The 25093-nt window shown below is 45.3% G+C and overlaps 5 non-coding genes across 5 annotated transcripts; all 5 read right to left on the bottom strand.

Annotated features, from left to right (window-relative positions):
• Nucleotides 1-17155: 17155 nt before the first annotated feature.
• trnaa-agc (transfer RNA alanine (anticodon AGC)) lies at nt 17156-17228 on the bottom strand. The gene has a single exon. It is a non-coding gene; the product is annotated as a tRNA-Ala (tRNA).
• A 3941-nt stretch (nt 17229-21169) lies between these two features.
• On the bottom strand, nt 21170-21242 carry trnaa-agc (transfer RNA alanine (anticodon AGC)). Its single transcript has one exon. It is a non-coding gene; the product is annotated as a tRNA-Ala (tRNA).
• A 2484-nt stretch (nt 21243-23726) lies between these two features.
• Nucleotides 23727-23799, bottom strand: trnaa-agc (transfer RNA alanine (anticodon AGC)). Its single transcript has one exon. It is a non-coding gene; the product is annotated as a tRNA-Ala (tRNA).
• A 666-nt stretch (nt 23800-24465) lies between these two features.
• On the bottom strand, nt 24466-24538 carry trnaa-agc (transfer RNA alanine (anticodon AGC)). Its single transcript has one exon. It is a non-coding gene; the product is annotated as a tRNA-Ala (tRNA).
• A 138-nt stretch (nt 24539-24676) lies between these two features.
• On the bottom strand, nt 24677-24764 carry trnay-gua (transfer RNA tyrosine (anticodon GUA)). Its single transcript is given in 2 exon segments — nt 24677-24712; nt 24728-24764. It is a non-coding gene; the product is annotated as a tRNA-Tyr (tRNA).
• Between the last annotated feature and the right edge of the window lie 329 nt (nt 24765-25093).

Below are 25093 nucleotides of genomic sequence, written 5' to 3'. Positions count from 1 at the left end.
CAACGGACAGTTAACCCATAACAACGCATGTAAACGCATGGCAACGGACAGTTAACCCATAACAACGCATGTAAACGCATGGCAACGGAAAGATAACCCATGGCAACGGACCGGTTACCATGGCAACGGACCGGTTACCATGGCAACGGACCGGTAACCCATGGCAACGGACCGGTTACCATGGCAACGGACCGGTAACCCATGGCAACGGACAGTTAACCCATAACAACGCATGTAAACACATGGCAACGGACAGATAACCCATGGCAACGGACAGTTAACCCATAACAACGCATGTAAACGCATGGCAACGGACAGATAACCCATGGCAACGGACAGTTAACCCATAACAACGCATGTAAACGCATGGCAACGGACAGATAACCCATGGCAACGGACAGTTAACCCATAACAACGCATGTAAACGCATGGCAACGGACAGTTAACCCATAACAACGCATGTAAACGCATGGCAACGGACAGATAACCCATGGCAACGGACCGGTTACCATGGCAACGGACCGGTTACCATGGCAACGGACCGGTAACCCATGGCAACGGACCGGTTACCATGGCAACGGACCGGTAACCCATGGCAACGGACAGTTAACCCATAACAACGCATGTAAACACATGGCAACGGACCGGTAACCCATGGCAACGGACCGGTTACCATGGCAACGGACCGGTAACCCATGGCAACGGACAGTTAACCCATAACAACGCATGTAAACGCATGGCAACGGACAGTTAACCCATAACAACGCATGTAAACGCATGGCAACGGACAGTTAACCCATAACAACGCATGTAAACGCATGGCAACGGACAGTTAACGCATGGCAACGGACAGTTAACCCATGGCAACGGTCATATAACCCATGGCAACGGACAGTTAACCCATAACAACGCATGTTAACGCATGGCAACGGACAGTTAACCCATAACAACACATGTAAACGCATGGCAACGGACAGTTAACCCATAACAACGCATGTAAACGCATGGCAACGGACAGTTAACCCATAACAACGCATGTAAACGCATGGCAACGGACAGTTAACGCATGGCAACGGACAGTTAACCCATGGCAACGGTCATATAACCCATGGCAACGGACAGTTAACCCATAACAACGCATGTAAACGCATGGCAATGGACAGTTAACGCATGGCAACGGACAGTTAACGCATGGCAACGGACAGTTAACGCATGGCAACGGACAGTTAACCCATGGCAACGGTCAGGTAACCCATAACAACGCATGTAAACGCATGGCAACGGACAGATAACCCATGGCAACGGACAGTTAACCCATAACAACGCATGTAAACGCATGGCAACGGACAGATAACCCATGGCAACGGACAGTTAACCCATAACAACGCATGTAAACGCATGGCAACGGACAGTTAACCCATAACAACGCATGTAAACGCATGGCAACGGACAGATAACCAATAACAACGCATGTAAACGCATGGCAACGGACAGATAACCCATGGCAACGGACAGTTAACCCATAACAACACATGTAAACGCATGGCAACGGACAGTTAACCCATGGCAACGGTCAGGTAACCCATGGCAACGGACCGGTTACCATGGCAACGGACCGGTTACCATGGCAACGGACCGGTTACCATGGCAACGGACCGGTAACCCATGGCAACGGACCGGTTACCATGGCAACGGACAGTTAACCCATGGCAACGGACAGTTAACCCATAACAACGCATGTAAACGCATGGCAACGGACAGATAACCCATGGCAACGGACAGTTAACCCATAACAACGCATGTAAACGCATGGCAACGGACAGTTAACCCATGGCAACGGACAGTTAACCCATAACAACGCATGTAAACGCATGGCAACGGACAGTTAACGCATGGCAACGGACAGTTAACCCATGGCAACGGACAGTTAACCCATAACAACGCATGTAAACGCATGGCAACGGACAGTTAACCCATAACAACGCATGTAAACGCATGGCAACGGACAGATAACCCATGGCAACGGACAGTTAACCCATAACAACGCATGTAAACGCATGGCAACGGACAGTTAACCCATAACAACGCATGTAAACGCATGGCAACGGAAAGATAACCCATGGCAACGGACCGGTTACCATGGCAACGGACCGGTTACCATGGCAACGGACCGGTAACCCATGGCAACGGACCGGTTACCATGGCAACGGACCGGTAACCCATGGCAACGGACAGTTAACCCATAACAACGCATGTAAACACATGGCAACGGACAGATAACCCATGGCAACGGACAGTTAACCCATAACAACGCATGTAAACGCATGGCAACGGACAGATAACCCATGGCAACGGACAGTTAACCCATAACAACGCATGTAAACGCATGGCAACGGACAGATAACCCATGGCAACGGACAGTTAACCCATAACAACGCATGTAAACGCATGGCAACGGACAGTTAACCCATAACAACGCATGTAAACGCATGGCAACGGACAGATAACCCATGGCAACGGACCGGTTACCATGGCAACGGACCGGTTACCATGGCAACGGACCGGTAACCCATGGCAACGGACCGGTTACCATGGCAACGGACCGGTAACCCATGGCAACGGACAGTTAACCCATAACAACGCATGTAAACGCATGGCAACGGACAGTTAACCCATAACAACGCATGTAAACGCATGGCAACGGACAGTTAACCCATAACAACGCATGTAAACGCATGGCAACGGACAGTTAACGCATGGCAACGGACAGTTAACCCATGGCAACGGTCATATAACCCATGGCAACGGACAGTTAACCCATAACAACGCATGTTAACGCATGGCAACGGACAGTTAACCCATAACAACACATGTAAACGCATGGCAACGGACAGTTAACCCATAACAACGCATGTAAACGCATGGCAACGGACAGTTAACCCATAACAACGCATGTAAACGCATGGCAACGGACAGTTAACGCATGGCAACGGACAGTTAACCCATGGCAACGGTCATATAACCCATGGCAACGGACAGTTAACCCATAACAACGCATGTTAACGCATGGCAACGGACAGTTAACCCATAACAACACATGTAAACGCATGGCAATGGACAGTTAACGCATGGCAACGGACAGTTAACGCATGGCAACGGACAGTTAACCCATGGCAACGGTCAGGTAACCCATGGCAACGGACCGGTTACCATGGCAACGGACCGGTTACCATGGCAACGGACCGGTAACCCATGGCAACGGACCGGTTACCATGGCAATGGACCGGTAACCCATGGCAACGGACAGTTAACCCATAACAACGCATGTAAACGCATGGCAACGGACAGTTAACGCATGGCAACGGACAGTTAACCCATGGCAACGGACAGTTAACCCATAACAACGCATGTAAACGCATGGCAACGGACAGTTAACCCATAACAACGCATGTAAACGCATGGCAACGGACAGATAACCCATGGCAACGGACAGTTAACCCATAACAACGCATGTTAACGCATGGCAACGGACAGATAACCCATGGCAACGGTCATATAACCCATGGCAACGGACAGTTAACCCATAACAACGCATGTAAACGCATGGCAACGGACAGTTAACCCATAACAACACATGTAAACGCATGGCAACGGACAGTTAACGCATGGCAACGGACAGTTAACCCATGGCAACGGTCAGGTAACCCATGGCAACGGACCGGTTACAATGGCAACGGACCGGTTACCATGGCAACGGACCGGTAACCCATGGCAACGGACCGGTTACCATGGCAACGGACCGGTAACCCATGGCAACGGACAGTTAACCCATAACAACGCATGTAAACGCATGGCAACGGACAGTTAACCCATGGCAACGGACAGTTAACCCATAACAACGCATGTAAACGCATGGCAACGGACAGATAACCCATGGCAACGGACAGTTAACCCATAACAACACATGTAAACGCATGGCAACGGACAGTTAACGCATGGCAACGGACAGTTAACCCATGGCAACGGTCAGGTAACCCATGGCAATGGACCGGTTACCATGGCAACAGACCGGTTACCATGGCAACGGACCGGTAACCCATGGCAACGGACCGGTTACCATGGCAACGGACCGGTAACCCATGGCAACGGACAGTTAACCCATAACAACGCATGTAAACGCATGGCAACGGACAGTTAACCAATAACAACGCATGTAAACGCATGGCAACGGACAGTTAACCCATAACAACGCATGTAAACGCATGGCAACGGACAGTTAACCCATAACAACGCATGTAAACGCATGGCAACGGACAGTTAACGCATGGCAACGGACAGTTAACCCATGGCAACGGTCAGGTAACCCATGGCAACGGACCGGTTACCATGGCAACGGACCGATTACCATGGCAACGGACCGGTAACCCATGGCAACGGACCGGTTACCATGGCAACGGACCGGTAACCCATGGCAACGGACAGTTAACCCATAACAACGCATGTAAACGCATGGCAACGGACAGTTAACCCATGGCAACGGACAGTTAACCCATAACAACGCATGTAAACGCATGGCAACGGACAGTTAACCCATGGCAACGGACAGTTAACCCATGGCAACGGTCAGGTAACCCATGGCAACGGACCGGTTACCATGGCAACGGACCGGTTACCATGGCAACGGACCGGTAACCCATGGCAACGGACAGTTAACCCATAACAACGCATGTAAACGCATGGCAACGGACAGATAACCCATGGCAACGGACAGTTAACCCATAACAACGCATGTAAACGCATGGCAACGGACAGTTAACCCATAACAACGCATGTAAACGCATGGCAACGGACAGATAACCCATGGCAACGGACAGTTAACCCATAACAACGCATGTAAACGCATGGCAACGGACAGTTAACGCATGGCAACGGACAGTTAACCCATGGCAATGGACAGTTAACCCATAACAACGCATGTAAACGCATGGCAACGGACAGTTAACGCATGGCAACGGACAGTTAACCCATGGCAACGGACAGTTAACCCATAACAATGCATGTAAACGCATGGCAACGGACAGTTAGCACAGCACCGAAAGAAGATACAGAATGTGAGCAGAATACCATATATACACATATATAAATACAGAGACATATATAAATAAAGAGTATCCAAAAGGGGTAAATAGAATAAATAGGAATGAGAATACAAGGGAATTGCACATTTCAAGTATTGAAGTCTATTGCACCGTTGGTTATTAACAAAAAGTATTGCACAATGAAAAGGCACTACAGAGAGGAGTTAAACAGTTTGATGGCGTGTGGGACAAAGGAGTTTTTAAGTCTGTTGGTTCTTGTCTTTGGGAGAAACAACCTGTCACTGAACAGACAGACACCCATGCTCGTAATCCTGCTCCCGGAATTGCCCCTCCATCTCCGTTCCTGGTATACACACACAACACAGTAAACGGTCAATGCTCTCTCTCGCTCTCTCTCATATAGGCAATATCTTTACCTCGTGCACAGTTCGAAAATACTACCAGGTTTAGTGGAATATTCCAGCTCTGACTGCCATTCGGCATCTTTCCTTTCATCTGAATGTCTTCTTAAGAGGTGGTGTTTGGCAATAACTTTATGAGCATTTATACTGGGATTATACCAGATTATACACCTCTGTGGTTCTTGACGTCATGTTGAAACCCTAACCTCATAAAAAACATTTACAGATTACAGCATATTTATCTTTTAATAACCTATTTATCCAGAACTCCCTAATAATCAGTAAAAAAAAAGCTCTTTTAGAAGCCAAGTGACAGTATAAAAAAAATGTAAGTTTCTATTTGTCAGTAGAAAGTTGTACTTTTAATGATATAAGTTTACATGTGATAGAATACTGCATGATGACTCTGTCACAGGCTGGGTCTCTGACCCAGCGCTCTGAGTTCATTTTGTATTTGTCTCATTTTAGATTTGTGATTAGTTTGTGTCATTCCTATTTAGCTTTAGTTAAGGAAAGGCAGTTATTTATTGTTTCCTTGGTTTCTATGTTTGAGTTCTTGTATCGTTCATCACGTGTTAGGTCTGTTAAGCTTGTGTTGTCATGTCTAGTTTCAGTGTTTCCTGTTTTATTTTGAAGGAGTCGTGTGTTCTTTGTTCATTGTATTTAGTTTCACTTCCCCTGTCCTGTCATTAGGTTCATGTCAGTCAGCTGTTCCTCCATGTGTTCCCACTTCCCCTAATCACCTCCTGTGTATTTAAGTCCTCTGTTTTCAGTGTGTCATTGTCAGATCGTCTGCTTTGTTTGCAAGCCAAGTTTCCTCATGTCAAGTCCATGGTCCTGTTGTAGGTTTTTAGTTAATTTAGCTCACCCAGTTTAGTTTATTGTTAGCCTTGCCTTTTGCCTACAGTTATTTTGCCAGCCTCAATAAACGGCTCGTTTTCTGTTATTCAAGTCATGTTTCACATTTTGTTTTTGTCTGCATTTGGGTCCACCCTTCACTCTACACACAGTCAGCCCTGCTGATTGTGACAGAACGATCTGACCAGTCATGGACCCAGCAGACTCGGCTCTCACTGAGTGTCTGGAGGAGATGGCTTGGATCCAAGCGATCCTCAACCGCGTCCTCACGGCACCCGATTTGAAGAGCAAGCTTGTAATGGTGAACGTCACTGAGGCTATTATGAAGAGGGCCCAGGAACTGTCGAGTCATGTAATGGCTTCCAGCACCTCCCAGTCACAGCAACCCCACAACCAGTCATCTCCATCGCTGCCTCTCGAGCCTGAGTGTGTCCGTGTCGGCTTGCTGAGATTTGCCACAGCGCCCCTCCCTTCAGTGCCGGCACTGCCCCCCAGCTCGCCAGTTTCCTCTTCGCCATCACGGATTAGTCACTCACCCTCACAGTCTCATTCAGATTTCACATCTCCAGCCTCATTTCTGGCGAGGTTGTGGTCAGAGGATGAGGAGCCAGACCCCACAATTAGCCCTGGTTCAGTCACAACTGCTTCTAGAAAAAAAGTGGCGTTCACGTCATCAACGTACCTCACAAAGGTTTGAAGTGAGTGACTATATTTTGGCTCCTCATGTTTTTTCCAAGGTGAATATTAAAACTAACACTGCCTTACCAGTTCATGGGCCCGGCTATAAAAAGACTGTTTATGATTTTGAAATGACTAAGACTGAGAATTTTTCGGCCAAGTCTTCCACGGACCATCTTATCCCTTTGCAAAATTGTCTAGCTTCTCTGTGCATTGATCATGCCACGAACTATGCTTCCAAGAAGCCAAATTATAAGACTGTTTGCACTGGAAATGCTAGCCATGAGGCTCAGCTAAGCCGCTGTGGGACTGTTATCCAGGCCAGGTTGGAGCCAGGGGCTTAGTTGGAGTTTGTGCAGCCTTTTCCAGTGTCAGCTGGAGAGCCCGAGGAGCCCGTCCAGCCTCATGCCTCGTCAGCTGGAGGGCCCGAGGAGCCCGTCCAGCCTCATGCCTCGTCAGCTGGAGGGCCCGAGGAGCCCGTCTAGCCTCATGCCACGCCAGCTGGAGGTTTAGCCGAGCCCATCCAGCATTCTGCAACATCTGCTGCAGCGCCACCACCTGGTCCACCACCTGCAGCCGCCATGCTGCCACCTGGTCTCGACGCGACCCAGCCAGAGGTCGTCGCCACGCCTGGTCTCGACGCGACCCAGCCAGAGGACAATGCCTCGCCTGGCCCTGCCACGCCTCAGCCTGGTCTCCTTCCACGTGCCAAGCCAAGTCCAGCACAGCTGTTTCCGGAGCCTGTCAAAACAGTCTGTCGACGGAAACCAACCAAACCATCCAAGGACTATCGTCCACGCCGTTGACCACCAGCCAGTTCTCGTCCACGTCGTCGACCACCTGCCAAGCCACCTGACGGCCAAGCTGCCCGATGGCCTTTGTATGTGCCCACACTGCCGTCGACCGCCAGCCAAGCCCCCTGACCATCTTCGTACGTGCCCAAGTTGCCGCCGGCAGCCAACCAAGCTCTCCAAGTGTGGTCAGCCACTCCCGTTTTCCACGTTGTCGGCCTCCTGACCTGCTCCGTCGCCACCGTTGGACTCGTGGCCGGCCCCCTGAACCCTTGAACTATGGACTACTGAACCGTTGGCCTCCTGGTCGGCCACCTGAACTGTGCAAACTCTTGTGCTGATGTCGTCCTTGTCGGCCCCCTGAACTAATGACCTATGGACTGTTGTGCCGCCGACGTCTGGGTCGGCCTCCTGAAACTTTGAGTATTTGACTTTTTGCCTTGTCTCCCAGGGTTGTGTTATTTGGTCTCATGTATTTGTGTTTTGGGTTCCACTTGAAATTTTTGTTTGTTTTGTTTGTTTGTTTGTGTAGAAAACCCCTGTGATTTGTGTATATAGACTGTTCCACGGACCCCCTCTAACCACTGCTAAGATGGTACATTCCTCCCATCCTTTGTTTGTGTTTGCGCTGGTTCACTGTGATAGCGCTGGTGGAGCTGGGCTGTTGTACTGAACATGTGTCGTGCGTGTGCGTGAATGATAAGTAAGTGCCTTGTATGTTTTTGTTCTATGGTTGTAACTTATCATACACTTGCCTATGTACATTGTGTGATGCCTTTATAGAGTTTTCCAGCGGTTTGTGTAGCCACGAGACACTGTATATTCACGCTGATTTGACCAAAATGGCGCTACCCTTGTGAAGTGAGCTGCCCAAAGTAAAGATGGAGTCTATCCCTGTGCAGCAGCCCATTTGTGTCCACCAGGGGGTGGTGTTTAGTCATTTCTGTTCAACCCTTTCTGTATTATTTAGACCAGTTTGGTTGACTTTAATTGTTTGCTAATTGTAATTTCTGTTATTTTACAGAACCACACACACATACATATACTCACACGAATTCACTTCTGGAGATGTTTGGATTAAAGGAACCCTAATTCTCATTGCTGTGGACCCTCTCTTTCATCATATAAGTCACCTGTGCCTTCTGACCGAGGATAGGAAAATCCTGCTGTAATTTGCCAGTTTATTAAGCACACACATGTCCAGTTCAGTTTGTTTTTAATTTTTTCCTGGTTTCATTTTGTATTTGTCTCATTTTAGATTTGTGATTAGTTTGTGTCATTCCTATTTAGCTTTAGTTAAGGAAAGGCAGTTATTATTTATTGTTTCCTTGGTTTCTATGTTTGAGTTCTTGTATCGTTCATCACGTATTAGGTCTGTTAAGCTTGTGTTGTCATGTCTAGTTTCAGTGTTTCCTGTTTTATTTTGAAGGAGTCGTGTGTTCTTTGTTCATTGTATTTAGTTTCACTTCCCCTGTCCTGTCATTAGGTTCATGTCAGTCAGTCAGCTGTTCCTCCATGTGTTCCCACTTCCCCTAATCACCTCCTGTGTATTTAAGTTCTCTGTTTTCAGTGTGTCATTGTCAGATCGTCTGCTTTGTTTGCAAGCCAAGTTTCCTCATGTCAAGTCCATGGTCTTGTTGTAGGTTTTTAGTTAATTTAGCTCACCCAGTTTAGTTTATTGTTAGCCTTGCCTTTTGCCTACAGTTATTTTGCCAGCCTCAATAAACGGCTCGTTTTCTGTTATTCAAGTCATGTTTCACATTTTGTTTTCGTCTGCATTTGGGTCCAACCTTCACTCTACACACAGTCAGCCCTGCTGATTGTGACAAACCTTTTGATGACTTAGACTGATTGTTCACTATGAGACTTGTTCTGTTCTTTTCTCATCAGTTTCTTCCCACAGCGATAGTAAGAGCTGAACAAACAGTTTCACTCCCTACCGGGAAAAGGAGCTGCCTCCCACAAACCGCACACGCACACACATACACAACCACATTTAAGATGGCGCCGGTGAGGTCGGCTGCCGTCACGACTGCTCCGACCACTTTTTCTTTGTCTTTGTTTTTTAAGTTAGTTTTCAGCGTTTCTAAATCGGCAAAATCATCACCATTGGGTACATTAGGTATGACAGTGACACTCTTGTTTCTATTGGTATACAATGTACTCACAATTCGAAGTTTTTAACTCCGGATCCGAGCTGGCCGAGTGAGATCTCGAGGGAGAACAAAGGGAAGCGGCGGCGGCCTAGAGGGAAGCGAGCCGGCGTCAGGAACAGGCTGAGAGCTCGTGCACACCGCACACCTCTGCCTAGCATCCTGCTCGCCAACGTCCAGTCACTGGAGAACAAGCTTGACGACCTCAGGGCCAGGATAAAGTTCCAGAGAGACATTCGGGACTGCAATCTCCTCTGCTTCACCGAGACATGGCTGAACCCAGCGGTGCCGGACCACGCCATCCAGCCGGCCGAGTTCTTCTCGGTTCACCGCATGGACAGGACACGGGACTCGGGGAAGTCAAGGGGAGGCGGCGTGTGTTTAATGGTGAACAACAACTGGTGCAACAGTGCGAACGTTGTTCCTCTCACACGCTCCTGCACACCAAATCTGGAACTACTGTCCATCATGTGTCGTCCTTTTTATCTACCTCGGGAATTTACATCGGTCATTGTAAGTGCCGTTTATATTCCACCACAAGCGGACACGGTCACCGCCTTATGCGAGCTGCATGAGGCACTCACACAGCACCAGACACAACACCGGGACGCTGCGCTTATTGTGACGGGGGACTTTAATAGCGCCAACCTCAAACGCGCAGCGCCGAACTTTTATCAACACATCACCTGCCCCACCAGGGGTGAAAGGACACTGGACCACTGCTACACTACGGTCAAGGACGGCTACAAGGCACAATCCTGCCCCCCGTTTGGCAAATCTGATCACGCCGCCATCTTCCTCATGCCAAAATACAAACAAAGGCTGAAACAGGAAGTTCCGGTTCAGAGGAAGGTCGCGCGCTGGACGGATCAATCGGTGGCCGCGTTACAGGACGCACTCGATGACGCAGACTGGGGCATGTTCAGAAACAGCTCCGACAATGACGTCAACGTGTTTACGGAAGCGGTTGTGGGATTCATCGGGAAACTAGCGGATGATACCGTGGAGACAAAGACTATCACAACGTTTCCCAACCAGAAGCCGTGGGTGGATAAAACCATCCGCGACGCTCTGAGATCCCGCACCGCTGCCTACAACACGGGACTCATGACGGGGGACATGGACCCGTACAAAGCCGCGTCATATAACGTGCGGAGGGCGGTGAAAGAGGCGAAGCAGCGCTACGGGAGGAAACTAGAGTCACAACTCCAACAGAGTGACTCTAGGAGCCTGTGGCGGGGACTAAGGACAATAACGGACTATAAAGCACCAACAACCGGTATGACGAACGCGGCCGTGACTCTGGCAGACGAGCTGAACACTTTCTATGCTCGCTTCGAGGCTGCAGCTAAGGTCTCCAACAATGCTAGTGTTAGCGGCGCTAACGGCTGCAGACAGGAAGATACTGCCAGCACCGGAAACGTGCTCGTCATCTCCGAGCATGAAGTAAGGAGAGCCTTCAAGAGAGTGAACACCAGGAAAGCAGCAGGACCAGACGGCATCCCAGGTCGTATCCTAAGAGACTGCGCATACCAGCTAGCTCCTGTGTTCACTGAGATATTCAACATCTCTTTATCTCAGTCGGTGATCCCCACATGCTTCAAAGAGTCCATCATTGTTCCTGTCCCGAAGAAACCCCACCCTGCTTCTCTCAATGACTATCGCCCTGTAGCCCTCACCTCAGTAGTGATGAAGTGCTTTGAACGCCTGGTCAGAGACTTCATCATTTCTTCACTACCAGACACACTGGACCCACTACAGTTCGCTTACCGTCCAAATCGTTCCACAGACGTTACAGGTCTGTGAGAGCCAGAGATTTTCCTTGTTTGAGGTGACCAAATACTTATTTTCCACCCTAATTTATGAATAAATTCTTTACAAATCCTACCATGTGGATTCATGGATTTTTTTTTCACATTCTGTCTCTCACAGTTGAAGTGTACCTCTGGTGCAAATTATTGACCTCTGTCATCATTTTAAGTGGGGGAACTTGCACAATCGGTGGCTGACTAAATACTTTTTTGCCCCACTGTAGGTATTAATGCCAACCACATTAACGGCTGTATTTTTACAGAAATTTGTACATGTTCTGGACACTTGGGTGAAGACAGACCCTGAGCTGTCAACTGAACACCACCTAGGCAAGGCAAGGCAAGGCAAATTTATTTGTATAGCACAATTCAACAACAAGGTGATTCAAAGTGCTTTACAGAGACATTAGAAACAAAAACAAATAAAAAGCATGATTTAAAATTGATTAAAACAAGCAAACAAACTAACTAATTAACAAACAAACAAACAAACAAACAAAACAGTATATAAAATCAAAACAGATAAAATCAGAACAGTAGATAAAATCAGTAGTTAATGTAAGTTTTGAAATTTAAGCTTAAAAGTGTGGATTTGGTGTTTTATTCAAATGCAGCTGAGAACAGGTGAGTCTTCAACCTGGATTTAAATAAACTGAGTGTTTCAGCTGATCTGAGGCTTTCTGGGAGTTTGTTCCAGATATATGGAGCATAAAAGCTGAATGCAGCTTCTCCGTGTCTGGTTCTGACTCTGGGAACTGATAAAAGACCGGATCCAGATGACCTGAGGGATCTGGAAGGTTCATACTGGGTCAGGAGGTCACTGATGTATTTTGGTCCTAAACCATTCAGAGCTTTATAGACCAGCATCAGAACTTTAAAGTCTATCCTCTGACGGACAGGCAGCCAGTGTAAAGACCTCAGAGCTGGACTGATGTGGTCCACTTTTTTGGTCTTAGTGAGGACTCGAGCAGCAGAGTTCTGAATGAGCTGTAGTTGTCTGACTTATTTTTTAGGTAGAACTGTAAAAGTTGTTGTTACAGTAATCAAGCCTACTAAAGATGAATGCATGGACTAGGTTTTCCAGGTCCTGTTGAGACATCAGATCTTTTATCCTTGATATATTCTTGAGGTGATAGTAAGCTGACTTTGTTATTGTCTTAATGTGTTTATCTAAGTTTAGGTCTGCATCCATCACTACACCCAAATTTCTCGCCTGGTCTGTGGTTTTTAGGTGTATAGATTGAAGTTCTCTGGTGACCTGTAATCGTTTTTCTTTGGCTCCAAAGACTATTACTTCAGTTTTGGTTTTGTTTAGCTGGAGAAAATTGTGGCACAACCAGTCATTAATTTCCTTAATGCATTTACCAAGAGCCTGTACAGGGCCTCGGTCTCCTGGTGACATTGTGATATATATTTGTGTGTCATCTGCATAGCTATGATAGTTTATTTTGTTGTTCTTTATAATCTGTGCCAGTGGGAGCATGTAAATGTTAAACAGAGGGGGTCCCAAGATGGAACCTTGGGGAACTCCACATGTGATACTTGTCTGCTCAGATGTGAAGTTACCTATTGATACAAAGTATTTCCTGTTTTCTAAGTATGTTTTGAACCAGTTTAGTACAGTTCCTGAAAGACCTGCCCAGTTCTCCAGTCGTTTGAGTAATATGTTGTGGTCAACTGTATCAAATGCTGCACTGAGATCCAGTAAAACTAAGACTGACATTTTTCCACTATCTGTATTCAGACATATGTCATTAAACACTTTGGTGAGAGCGGTTTCAGTGCTGTGGTTCTGTCTAAAACCTGACTGGAAGGCATCATAGCAGTTATTCTGTTTTAAGAAGTAACTGAGCTGTTGAGAAACTGCTTTTTCAATGATCTTACTTAAAAACGGGAGATTTGAGATCGGCCTGTAGTTGTTCATTTGTGTCTTGTCAAGCTTGTCCTTTTTCAGTATAGGTTTAATTACAGCAGTTTTTAGTGATTCTGGAAACACACCTGATAATAAAGAAAAGTTGACGATCTGTAACAGGTCTGACTCTAAAGTCTTTGAGACCTTTTTGAAAAAACTTGTTGGCAGGACATCTAAACAGCAGGAGGAGGAGTTCAGTTGACCTAAGATGTCCTCCAGGTCTTTGCTGTTAATCGGGTGAAACTGTTTCATGGTGTTTGAACAGTTTTTTGGTGGACACAGTACATATCCTGGATCTGCTGTTGATGTACCAATTGCTTGTCTAATTTTTTGGATTTTTTCTGTGAAGAATTTGGCAAAGTCATTGCAGGCCACGGTCGAATGAAGTTCAGCTGCCACTGACACAGGAGGGTTTGTTAGCCTGTCAACTGTAGAAAATAAGACCCGAGCATTATGACTGTTTTTGGTGATGATGTCAGAGAAGTAGGACCTCCTTGCACTCCTCAGTTGTAAATTTTAATTGTGAAGTTTCTCTTTATAGATGTCATAATGAACCTGGAGGTTTGTTTTTCTCCATCTGCGCTCAGCTTTCCTACACTCTCTTTTTTCATTTTTCACCAGTGTGGAGTTTCTCCATGGAGACTTCTTCTTCCAGAGATAACCTTCACCTTAATGGGAGCAATAGTGTCCATTACATTTAACATGTTAGCATTGAAGCTATTGACGAGCTCATTGACTGAACCTCTGGACAGGTCAGGTGTTAATGGGAAGACCTGGTTAAAGATCTCACTACTGTCTTCAGTTATACACCGTTTTGTGATCACTGCTGTTGATATATTTGTGTGGGCTGAGATTTTACTTTCAAAGAAAACACAGTAATGGTCAGACAGGCCCACATCAGACACAGTAACCTTTGAAATGCTTAGGCCTTTGGAGATCAGTAGGTCAAGAGTGTGTCCTCTATTATGCGTGGCCTCTGTTACATGCTGAGTCAGCCCAAAGTTGCCCAGAGTGTTACTCAGGTCTTTAGTCCCTTTGTCCTGAGGGTTGTCCACATGAATGTTAAAATCCCCAACAATAATTACACAGTCAAAATCAACACAGATCACAGACAGCAGTTCACTGAGGTCATTAAAAAAGTCTGTGCAGTATTTGGGAGGCCTGTAAACATTAAGAAACACAACTTTGGATGGGGCCTTCAGCTGTAAAGCCACATATTCAAAAGACTGAAAACTTCCAGGAGATAGCTGCTTACATTGAAATGATTCATTAAATAAGACAGCAACCCCTCCTGCTCACCCTGGCCTCACTGATAAAACTGTAGTTAGGAGGGGTCGTCTCGATGAGAACAGCTCCACTGTTACTTACAATCATCCAGCTCACTCACCTAGTGGTGAGCAGGGCTGGACTGGAACAAATAATCGGCATTGCCATGTAGACTAGAGACCGGCCCACCAGGTATTATAGGAAAGGCCATAAAGCCTTTGAATGAAAACAAACGCTGTTGTGACAGTGATGTACACTGTCATGTTGGTATATATGTGATCTCTATACATTTTACATCAGATAAAAACTTTGGTTGTAAGATTCAGATAATTATTTATTAAAAACTAGATATTTTAAATGAGAATAAGAAAGAAAAGTATTTCTTTGTGCCCCCCTTTCCCTGTTAATTTGCTAAATCCGCCCCTGCACAGTTACCAGCTGTCAGCTACCTAAAAAAGGATCCTGGTGTTATTTGTGTCTCAGAAACAGTTCTTAACTTCCCTTAAACTCATTCATGTCACCTAAAAGGTAAACCTGTTTCTCCATCACCTGTTCAGCTCTGATGATTCAGTAAAGACATCTCCTGGTTTCATCTTCATGTTTCCCTCTCACCACATATCCAAACCGATATCATGACCAGCAGCTTTATAGCTGTGGCTCCAGCAAACATCAGCTGATACTAGAAATTAATATTAAATACATTCTAACAACAGCTGATCAAGCTTAAACATGCTGCTGTTGTTTAGCACGACATCGGCTGGTTTCTTCTTTCTGGCGCAAAGTGGGCGATAAACAAACGAGAGAAATGCCGATCAGCTGATCATTGATCAGTTTCATGATCAAAGGAGCAACAGGAGAGGAAGGGGAGAGAATGAAAGAAGAAGAGGCAGCTGACAGCGTAAAGACGCAGAATAAATCCAGCTTTGTGTCTTTTTCCATTCTAGCTGAAGTCCGGGACAAACTGTGTTCCTTTTCAGCTCAATAAGAAACGCGTAATATTTTCTCCGAATGCGGGACGATTCCGTTTTTTACGGGACGGTTGGCAACTTTACTAACTAACCTTATGAATAAAATAAAGTTCACTATCAGTAACATCATAGCACCCACCCAGCTGTATAGAAACTCCGTCATGCTAGCTAGTACACAGTACGAGAGTTATTGTAAATGACTGTAAAAAGTCAGCATAAAGAAAATAAACTCCACCTAAACTTGTTTTATATGTGACCCAGATAGACTGCAGGTCATAACTTCTTACCTGAAGTTCAGTTCACCTGACACTCGGACATGCGCCCGCCTCGGGTCTCCCCTGCTGTCTCTATGTCCCTTCAATACCTCACAATAACTTGGTCATCCCTTCTGGCTGTTCAGTAGGTAGATTTACTTCCATAGACTCAACCCCAAAAAGATTTGTGTCTCCTACGGGATATCGATCAAAGGAATCTTTCGGTTGGTGTGTATTTTGTAGAGCTATACATTTTAACATATGGTATGATTCCTTTTTCAGAGTTGCTACAAAAGTGATACAATTTAAATTCTCCCAGGGATCGATACCCGCATCCTCCAAGTGGGATTGTAACGACACAGAAACATTTAACTTTGCATAGTTTTATCATCCAGCTCTGCTGAAGAGAAGCAGGCATAAACGTAGTAACACTTTCTAAACAGCAACTACTTTTAAATACTGCATTGACTGGATTGTCCGTACATTGTCTTCATGATAACTGAACCATTAACTAAGATGATGCTTCAAAATAACTGCCCTGAAGATACTCACGTTAATTTCAAGATGGGTGCAGAGTAGCTGAACTTCTAAAAACTTGACCCTCACAATGCTTGCAGGCCGGAAGTGGAAAGTTCAGCAGGTGATGTACTAACACTGTGCTAATTTCTGAAGAGACACAGGCAGTTAAAAAGAAAAACAAAAGAAGCAGGCAGTAAATCTAGTTTAGGGTAAGTCTTTGTTTAATAGTGACCATTTCACTCCTCCATTGTTTTATGGTGATAAATGTCAATATAGGGAGTACAAGCACAGTGCTGAGTCTAAACAAATTGCATGTGGACCTTGAACTGGGATAGCATTTCCTTCCAGTGTAACCTTACTTACCAGGGGTAACGGAACACAGTTGAACATTTCTTTATTGTGGAATGGAAATGTTCTTGTGTTGATGCTTAAAGCTACGGCCTTTTGGAGGATGCGGGCATCGATCCCGCTACCTCTCGCATGCTAAGCGAGCGCTCTACCATTTGAGCTAATCCCCCTGTGTCTTGTACTGTAGCAAGATCACAATGCAATGACGTGTGCCACTGAAACAATGTCAAGACGCATTTGTTATTATTTGTCAGACTATATCAATCGCCCATTGGTGATGGCTAAAGATTACGTTGCTTTTTTCTGTGAAGGATACATTCCTGAGTGTCGTGACAGACTAATGAAAGCCCAGTAACAGTAAGGTCTGGTAGGGGTAGCTAGTCACAGGGAATTAAGAGATTTGTTCACTCGGCAAATTAAATGTTTTCAGGATGAGGTTTAAAGTGAAACACCCATTTGGAGGATGCGGGCGTCGATCCCACTACCTCTCGCATGCGAAGCAAGCGCTCTACCATTTGAGCTAATCCCCCACTGGGTGCAGCTTAAACATGTCCCATGATCTGTGGTGTTTCAGAGCTGCACATATGCAGTCCTGAGTACAGACACACCAGGGCTTTGCTTATGAACCTAGAACTGGGATTCCTCCTCTTTCCAAAAGTAGTTTCATGACATTTAGGTTCTAGTAGGGGTACCTGGTCACATGAACTTTTCAAATATTGTAAAGGACATTGATTTGTGCAGTAAATCTAGTGTGGGATATCCTTAATCATCCAGGAAAGTAAATCTCCAAAGGTTGATTCTGTTCATCTGGATGTAGTGTTTTGTGGGAGAAATGTTTCATCACTCATCCAAGTGACTTCTTCAGTCTCAGCTGACTGCAGGTTTCCCCAAATCTTATAAACAGTACATTTGCATAATGACTGAAACCAGCCCACTGAAGGAACAATGGGCTGGGAGGTCAGTTCCTTAATCATAATTATGCAAATTCTCATGACCATTGATCAACAACCACTGATCAAAGCCCACTGATCAACGTCCATGAGTACCATTCACAGAGAGTTGGGGAATGGCTACAATCACAGCATTGTAAGATGGCGAAAGATGTACCCTTAGGCCCCTTCCTCGATTCAGAGATGGTCTTTCCCTTTTCACGTAAATGGCCTCCTTGACTCATCATGTAGGATACATCCTAGTGTAGGATAAGTCTTTGTTTAATAGTGACTGTTTCACTCCTCCATTGTTTGGGACTAATCCCCCACGGATGCGGGTGTTTGATCACATGAATGTTACTCTCGTCTTAAAACACCAAAGGAAACAACTGACTGTGGCGTACTGAAAGGAGGAACTATCCCAGTATAATTTCCATAAGGAAAGCCCACGTGTGTCCGTTCTCAGCTTTGCGCATCTGCAGCTCTACAACGCCACAGCATGTGTGATCAGTTAAAGGTCACTAAAGTAGACTTGTATTAGAGTACTGCACCTCTAGTTATTAAGTTAAGCATGTAAACAGGGTGACCCAAGGTCTCACAGTGATCACTAATCCATTTGAGCAAATCCCCCTCTGATTGCAAGTTACACATGTCACTGCTGAAGAAGAAGTTGCCATCTTTCTGATATTATTTTAGGATGATCAGGGATGTTTTTCAGTTTTTGTGAGACGTTAAAGGGAGAGGACCTGTTAGAAAGTCTTTTCAGAGTGATTGGATCAATCTTTTCAATCTGCAAAATCAAACTTTTCTGATTTGTTGTTTAGAGATTCTAATTCCCCACTTTTAGAAGCTCAGACTCCTCCTAACCAAGGTGTAACTCTTTTCATTTAGTCTTTATTGTGGCCCATAACACAGTAGGTACCAACAGCATTTAAGGGCTAATGCAAATTGACATCAATGGAAGTGGAAAGTTCAGCAGGTGATGTACTAACACTGTGCTAATTTCTGAAGAGACACAGGCAGTTAAAAAGAAAAACAAAAGAAGCAGGCAGTAAATCTAGTTTAGGGTAAGTCTTTGTTTAATAGTGACCATTTCACTCCTCCATTGTTTTATGGTGATAAATGTCAATATAGGGAGTACAAGCACAGTGCTGAGTCTAAACAAATTGCATGTGGACCTTGAACTGGGATAGCATTTCCTTCAGTTTTCAGTTTTATTTGTCATATGCAAGTTAGCACAGGGTCAACATTGCAATAAAATGTGTTTGACGAGCAGCAGTCACTCAGCAGCATGATACAGTAGAAGAAAATAAAATAAAGTAAAATAAAATAATAAAAAAAAAAGAATAGGAAAATAGTAAGGAGCAAAATATTAGAGAGACATGGTAAAAGAGAAAAGATGACTAAATATATATGTATCTATAAATATATGTACACTAGTGATTAAATAAGAAAATCTTGAAAAGAAATATGACGGGAGGAATGAGCAGCAGAAAATTACAGTGTTGCACTTTTAAATATAAATATCAATAACAATAAAGTGGAGTGACCAGTGCAGATTAACAGAGTACTTGTGAAGCTGCAGGGTAGCTTCTGAGTGCTGTGTTGTGTGTGTTTAAGTGTTGTGGTTGAGGTGTCGTATGGCTTGGTGGTAAAAACTGTTTTTAAGTCTTGTAGTCCGAGCAGACAGGCTCCTGTAACGTCTGCCAGATGGTAACAAGGAGAACAGCTGATGTGCTGGGTGGCTGTGGTCCTTGATGATGCTGTGTGCTTTACGGAGGCATCGCTGGAGATAAATGTCCTGAATGGCAGGAAGCCTCATGCCAGTGATCTGCTCTGCTGCCTTCACCACCCTCTGTAGTGATTTACGGCTGCTGGTAGAGCAGCTTCCGTACCAAACTGTAATGCAGCTCGTCAGCAAGCTCTCGATCGCACACCCAACATTTGAGGCGATGTTGGGTCCAGGAGAAGTACTCGGTGATGTTGACTCCAAGGAACTTGAAGCTGCTGACCCTTTCGACCTTGACACCGTTGATGTGGATGGGCTGGTGTTCTCTGACTGGTCGTTTTCGGTAGTCCACTATCATTTCTCTAGTTTTGCTGATGTTGAGAGTCAGGTTATTTTCCAGACACCACTCGTGCAGTGTCATCACCTCCTCTCTATAGGCCGTCTCGTCGTTGTCTGTGATGAGGCCTATGATGGTTGTGTCATCCGCAAACTTGATGATGATGTTGGACTCGTGTTTAGCAACACAGTCGTGTGTGAACAGGGAATATAGGAGGGGGCTAAGCACACAACCCTGTGGCGTACCTGTGTTTAGGATGAGTGGTGAGGAGGTGTGCTTACCAACTCTCACCACTTGGGGCTTGTTTGTGAGGAAGTTTAGAATCCATCTGCAGGTTGGTGTTTCCAGCCCAAGGTTGACGAGCTTCGTGGCAAGTTTTGAGGGGATGATGGTGTTAAATGCCGAGCTGTAGTCGATGAAGAGCATCCTTGCATATGTATTCCCTTTTTCCAGGTGAGTGAGGGTGGTGTGCGTTGCCAGGGCGATGGCATCCTCTGTGGCTCTGTTTGTCCGATAGGCAAACTGAAGAGGGTCCAGTGTTTCAGGGAGGGAGGAGCAGATGTGACCTTTGACCAGTCGCTCTAGGCACTTCATGATGACGGATGTCAGTGCAACAGGACGGTAGTCATTCAGACAGGAGACCACTGATTTTTTGGGAACGGGAATGATGGTGGATGCTTTGAGGGACGTGGGGACCACTGACTGCCTCAGGGAGAGGTTGAAGATGTTGGTGAACACCTCTGCCAGCTCGTCTGCACACACTCTGAGTAGCCGGCCTGGGATGCCGTCCGGTCCTGGAGCTTTGTGAGGATTGACCTTTTTAAAGATCCATCTCACAGCTTCTGTTTTGAGAGTTAAAGTTGCAGCCTCACTGTCCTCCTGAGGGTAGAGGATCTGCTCTCTGCGTCAAAGTTGTTAAGCTCGTCTGCAAGAGATGCAGTGGGCTGACTGTGTTGTCTTTCTTGTAGTCAGTGATGCAGCACAGTCCATTCCACAGTCGCCTGGTGTCAACCTTCCAGTGTAACCTTACTTAACCAGGGGTAACGGAACACAGTTGAACATTTGTTTATTGTGGAAAGGAAATGTTTTTGTGTTGATGATAAAGCTACGGCCTTTTGGAGGATGCGGGCATCGATCCCGCTACCTCTCGCATGCTAAGCGAGCGCTCTACCATTTGAGCTAATCCCCCTGTGTCTCGTACTGTAGCACGATCACAATGCAATGACGTGTGCCACTCAAACAATATCAAGACACATTTGTTATTATTTGTCAGACTATATCAATCGCCCATTGGTGATGGCTAAAGATTACGTTGCTTTTTTCTGTGAAGGATACATTCCTGAGTGTTGTGACAGACTAATGAAAGCCCAGTAACAGTAAGGTCTGGTAGGGGTAGCTAGTCACAGGGATTTAAGAGATAGTAAAGAGCCAGGCAGTTAAAAAGAAAAACAAAAGAAGCAGGCAGTAAATCTAGTTTAGGATTAGTCTTTGTTTAATTGTGACTGGTTCACTCCTCCATTGTTTTAATAAATATCAAACTAGAGAGTCCATCCGTATAGTGCTGAGTCTAGACACATAGGGAACCTTGAACTGGGATTGCTCCTCCACACACGCACAGCTTCAGACACCAAGTGTCTTTTAGAATAGAATAGAATAGAATAGAATAGAATAGAATAGCCTTTATTGTCATTGTACAGAGTACAACGAAATTGGAGTGCCACTCCCTTGGTGCAAGTTTCAATAATAAATATAAATGTAAAATATAAAAAGTACAAAAAAACAATCGTAAGTACTCAAACAATAGTAAGTACAATATATACAGGATAGCAGCATTAATATAATGACAGTATGAATAGCAGCATAATATAATGACAGTGACGGTATGGAATAGGTTCAATTGTTTTTGTGCTTATTTACTACGGTGATAGCTCTGGGAAAGAAGCTATCCCTGAATCTGTTTGTCCTGGTTTTATGTGACCTGTACTCTCGGCCTGACCGTAATAGTTCAAACAGTTGGTTGCTGGGGTGAGAGTAGTCATTGATGATATTGCCAGCTCTGCTGAGGTACCGAGAGTTTGCAGTGACCTCCAGGCTGGGCAGAGAGCAGCCAGTGATCTTCTGGGCTGTGTTGATGACCCTCTGCAGTACTTTCCTGTCCGCAGCTGAGCACCCTGCATACCATGTTGTTATGCCGTACGTTAGGATGCTCTCTATGGTGGCTCTGTAAAATGTCACCAGCAGCCTCTCCTCCAGGTTGTTCCTCCTGAGCACTCTTAGAAAGTGGAGACGCTGCTGGGCCTTTTTTACCACCGCTGTGGTATTTGCAGTCCAGGAGAGGTCATCAGATATCTGCACGCCCAGAAACCTCATGGAGTGTACCCTCTCCACACAGCTCCCGTGAATGTAAAGTGGGGCCGGGTCTGCTCTGCCCTTCCTGAAGTCCAAGATAAGTTCTTTAGTTTTCGTGGTGTTCAGTTGGAGGTTGTTAACTGAACACCACTCAGTCAGTCTGTTGACCTCATCTCTGTAGTCCGACTCATCCCCCCTTGAGATGAGTCCAACCACTGTGGTGTCATCCGCGAACTTTATGATGGTGTTTGAGAGATGGGTAGGGGAGCAGTCGGATGTGTAGAGCGTAAACAGGAGGGGACTCAAAACACATCCTTGTGGAGACCCGGTGCTGAGTGTGATGGTGCTGGACCGGTGGGGGCCGAGTCTGACAGACTGTGGTCTATTTGTCAGGAAGTCCTTGATCCAGAGGCAGATGGGGGTGGAGAGTCCCAGGTGAGACAGTTTCTGGACCAGGATCTCCGGGATGATATGATTGAATGCTGAGCTGAAGTCCAGAAAGAGCATTCTCACATAGCTTCCTCGGTGCACAATTTTTTAGTATTTAGTATTATTCTTAGTATTTTGCACATTTCCATTGCACTGTCTTGTCTCTGTATTGTCCTGTTCTGTCTAGTGTTGCACCGTCTTGTCTTGTCGTCTGTGAAGATTCTCAGTCATCCAGGTCATTGTAGTCTAAGGAGCTTGGAAAGAAAAAGCGTCTGGACTTCTTTGTCTTCTGTTTTGTCTCTCACATGAACTTTTTAATCATTGTAAACGCCATGCACAGAATATCAAGTCAATGCAAGTAAACTTTTTACACAGTTTAATACAAAAAGCTCTAAAACCTGTTAATTTTTCATGTGCGCTTGATTACATTTGCACTTTTTACCAATTGATAATAATCTACCTCACAGTTATCTCATAGTAATGCCTCTCTTTCCACCTTCTATACATTCAGTGCTCTGCCATAGTTATTAGTGTTAAAGAAAACGTTGAAGCTGCAGATGTATCTTCTCTCTTGTGCCTCCAGGCGGCAGCACAGACACATCTACGGCTATCGGGGAGTCATAAACATTCAAATAAGTTTATTCTCTATTTCAGGTCGTTTCTTCATTCTACTAATTAGGGTGATTTATTTAAAGTTCTGTTTATATCAACTTCATATTTCATTAATATACACTGCCATAAAGAAATAATCATTAATCAATCAGTTCCTGTTTGCTTTACAGATTTACCCGGTACTCTTAAAATGTATTACTCTCCATAAACAATAAACAGTTTTAAATCACATGGATATTTAAAATGCTCTATTTAAAATATTTTAACTCATCAGAAAAAAGTTTGGAGGATGCGGGCATCGATCCCGCTACCTCTCGCATGCTAAGCGAGCGCTCTACCATTTGAGCTAATCCCCCCACGCTTCAGAAGGAGCCCGTTCGCAGTACCAACCCGTGATATGCTGACGATTTGTCAAGTCCTGCGATGTTCCGGAGGAGCGCGACAGGTGAGCTTCCGCGTTCTTATGCTACGCGCCGGGTTATCAATGAAATCCAGTACAATAACGCTCCCGAGGTAATACATGTTCCAGCCATGTACTCCAGTCCTAGCCGTATCCCAAACCCTAACCATAATCTTATCCCTAACATTAACCAGCATGTTATATAGTGTTTACCAAAGAGATGTAAGTAAAACGAGTGTACATGCGTATATTCATTCCAAACGGTTCTCTTGTTTGCTGATGTTGGGTCCCCGGAAGCGTAAGATATCGACGATTTGTCACCTAGCTTAAAATGTTAGGCTTTGAAGGTGATAACGTGTTGACAGCAGGGACCTATAATAGCTTATACAAAGACTGCCTAAGTTTGAAGTGTCGAACGAATTGATTTCAGTGAAATTCGTCGCAAAAACTTTCGTGAAAATGTAAATGTGACATTGGCATCTTCTTTATGTTTTGTGTCTCAGCTCCCCCCCAAAAATTACCAATTTTTAAAATAACCATATTTTCTAATTGGTCTGGTTGGTTGCATTTTGCAACTTGAGAGTTAAAACAAACTCACGCCAACCGACGAGACACAAAAGTTTGGAGGATGCGGGCATCGATCCCGCTACCTCTCGCATGCTAAGCGAGCGCTCTACCATTTGAGCTAATCCCCCTTATGTGCTATAGCCAACAGAGCCTGTTGGCTTGCTGGCAATGGTGCTGGTTCGGCTGATGAACCGTATCTACCATGTAATCTGTATTCGATCGTTGCGCTTGAACACCGTGAAAGAAGAAGAAAAAAAAGTGTCACCTCCTTCGAGCCGGATTTGAACCAGCGACCTAAGGATGTCTATCGCACTCCTCTACAGTCCTCCGCTCTACCAACTGAGCTATCGAAGGGGATGGTATCAGCTTCCCACAGTGTTTCTCTATAAGCGGCAGCGCTACTAAGCATGCGAGAGGAAAGCATTGATTTACTGGGGCAAGATACGTTTTTAAGAGGACTGCTGAGTCAGCGACACTTGACTAAAAATACATTCCCAGTGTACTCTTCTCATCTTGATCTATATTAATACGTGGTGAGACAAATTTGTTTCTTCTTACGATGACCCTGAATACACATATCTAATAATTATATTTTAATAAGAACATACACAAGCAAAATTGAAGTTTGAGGGCAAAGCCCCAAGTCATGACAAGACAACTGTTAACAAGGTGGTTTCTATTAT

The sequence above is a fragment of the Diplotaxodon limnothrissa genome, linkage group LG15 (assembly GCF_057381915.1).
Source record: "Diplotaxodon limnothrissa isolate DT_005_m linkage group LG15, D_limnothrissa_male_GT1.1, whole genome shotgun sequence".
Classification (NCBI taxonomy): domain Eukaryota; kingdom Metazoa; phylum Chordata; class Actinopteri; order Cichliformes; family Cichlidae; genus Diplotaxodon; species Diplotaxodon limnothrissa.
This window is presented reverse-complemented; position numbering and strand designations above follow the sequence as displayed.